Below are 2643 nucleotides of genomic sequence, written 5' to 3'. Positions count from 1 at the left end.
AACGTAATCGGGAATGCCTTCTCTCTGACAAAGGAATCGTAGTTTAATAATTGGCTATTAAAGCCAAATAGATCCTTTACGAAGATAATACCTCTATCAATCCATTTGTGCAAATACAGTGACTTGTTCCTCTTAGTGATGCATTCATTATTCCACCAGATGGCTTAGTGTGGAGAAAAGTTGGGAGAATGACACAGCTTTCCATGCCAATAGAGCTTGTGGATAAAAATAGGATAGTTTTAACGGCAATCTTGTAATATTATAGTTCCAATTCAAAACAAATTTAAGACCTTCTTCACTATTAGAGACCCATTCAACATCCTCTGATTTTAACTATTAGTCAAAATAATTCATAATTTCTGCTTTTTTAAACTAAAAACGTATGCGTTTGATATAAATGAACCATGAATTCCAAGAATAATTGCAAAAGCTATAATTAAAATAGCTCAGTTTTTTTTTTTTAAGCACCAAAATCATGGGAAAAGTTACAAATAAATCAGAAAAAGCGACAAAAACATCGAAAAAAAAACCCACAACAAAATGTTAAGGACAAGTTCATGGTTAACGGTAAAGACAACAAGGGTTAAAGCCAGTGTCAGAGAGATGGATTCTGTCCAAAGTCCAAAGTGGCTCCACAGGAGTAACCACCACCAGAATCTAACTACTCCACCCCCCCAGCCTGGGTCCAGTTTTTCCAAAAGTAAAGTCAAATTCTGGATGACAGAATGGATCCAATCTCAGGAAATGGGTTATCCCAAAAGCTAAAGAGGGATTCTGAACCAAAATCAGACCATGTAATCTGAGCTTACATTTGAGCCGGATCAAACCTGCCCGGACCAAACTCAGAAAACTCGGTTTAGGATCTTTTTGACACAAGAAAAAACTGCAGCAGAGAAAAGATGGAGTGTAGAGATGAAAAGAGCTGGTATCTGTCCTGTAAATGATTTTTGACTATTGCACAGAATTGTTTCGTAACATAAAATATGGAATGTAGAATGTAATAAACGTTCTACATTCCATATATTAAGTGTTTCTTAAAATGAAAACAAACCATGGCTATATATGGCCCCTGGTTTTTGGCTACCTGTTCTTTGCTAAGCCAGTAGGCTACACTGTTGGTTCATTTAAAGCTGTGGTAAACAGGATTTGGTAATCCTGAAATTTGGTACTTGGATCACCTTTAAAAAAACTGGCTTAGAACCAAAATGGATCCGGTGATCCTGGATAGCCTGGACTGGTGGGTTTCTGTAAATAACATCACAGAGTACAGTCTAGACCTGCTCTTTGATGAAAAGCAGCTGTGCGATAACTTGTTTGGCGCTATGTAAATAAAATTGAAAACATGGGATTTCCAAATCCAGATCAATTTGATCCAGATCCAGTTTTTTTTTTTAAAGACCGGGCCCACGCTCACACCAAGATATGCTTCAATTATAATAAAAAGTTGTGATGTCACACATGATTTAAGCTACATTTGTTGTCACATAAAGTACACATCTCACTATCTGCTAGCTGCCTGTCCCCTGAACACACTGTAAAAAACATCTCGCTATCTGCTAGCTGCCTGTCCCCAGAACACACTGTAAAAAACATCTCACTATCTGCTAGCTGCCTGTCCCCTAAACACACTGTAAAAAACATCTCACTATCTGCCTGTCTCCTGAACACACTGTAAAAAACATCTCACTATCTGCTAGCTGCCTGTCCCCTGAACACACTGTAAAAAACATCTCACTATCTGCTAGCTGCCTGTCCCCTGAACACACTGTAAAAAAATAGCTCACTATCTGCTAGCTGCCTGTCCCCTGAACAAACTGTAAAAAACATCTCCTCACTATCTGCTAGCTGCCTGTCCCCTAAACACACCGTAAAAAACATCTCATTATCTGCTAGCTGCCTGTCCCCTGAACACACTGTAAAAAAACATCTCCTCACTATCTGCCAGCTGCTTGTCCACACAACACACTGTAAAAAAACATCTCACTATCTTCTAGCTTCCTGTCCCCTGAACACACCGTAAAAACCCCAGTCTCTGTAGACAGACAAAGGCTTCATAAGTTTGTTAACTAAAGCAAGACAGATGAGGTTCCAAAAATATTTATTGAAAATGAAATGGTTAAAGACTGGAAGTGTCTGAAAAGAGGGTGGTTAGAAATGTAGGGGAATCAAATTAGAATAATCAAATTTAAGTAGAAAACACAAATGTGTATTATAAGGGTGACAATTTAAAAAGGATTTTTTTTTTTTTTTTTTAAACAATTACACTCCCAGCTACTTAAAATCATGAAATGAAAAGGGGAAGTGGGCAGAGGGCAGCTGTGGATAGGCAATCTTACTCAGGGTGTGTTCATCAACTTACCCTCCTGTGGAATTATCACTGGAAACTGTGTCCCAGTGTAACGAAAACATAAGAAAACGTTAAAATCATCGATTAAAAAGCGTCAACAAAAGGCTTGATTTTCAATTTTGACGGGAAGACAACCGAAGGGTTAAAATCTTAAAAGCATAACCCGGGATTTTTACCTCAATGGTCACAGAGAAGGTCTCATGGAGCACCTGATAGACACCAGAGGCAGCCATGTTGGCACAGGTGCCTTAGACAAGCTCAACTAATGAGGGGGTTTGGCCTGGGGGGGGGGGGGG

The 2643-nt window shown here is 38.9% G+C and overlaps 1 long non-coding RNA gene across 1 annotated transcript in view; it reads right to left on the bottom strand.

The window, feature by feature from the left end:
• Positions 1 to 306: 306 nt before the first annotated feature.
• Positions 307 to 2643, bottom strand: part of LOC117957748 — a 19307-nt gene continuing 16970 nt past the window's right edge. Inside the window, exons 3-4 of the long non-coding RNA XR_004659584.1 lie at positions 1765 to 1779; positions 307 to 372 (exon numbers count right to left, since the gene is read on the bottom strand). This is a non-coding gene — a long non-coding RNA (uncharacterized LOC117957748). The remainder of the gene's footprint in view (positions 373 to 1764; positions 1780 to 2643) is intronic.

Source organism: Etheostoma cragini, chromosome 15 (genome assembly GCF_013103735.1).
Source record: "Etheostoma cragini isolate CJK2018 chromosome 15, CSU_Ecrag_1.0, whole genome shotgun sequence".
Classification (NCBI taxonomy): Eukaryota; Metazoa; Chordata; class Actinopteri; order Perciformes; family Percidae; genus Etheostoma; species Etheostoma cragini.
Note: the sequence above shows the minus strand (reverse complement) of the source record. Positions and strands in the feature narration are given on the sequence as shown.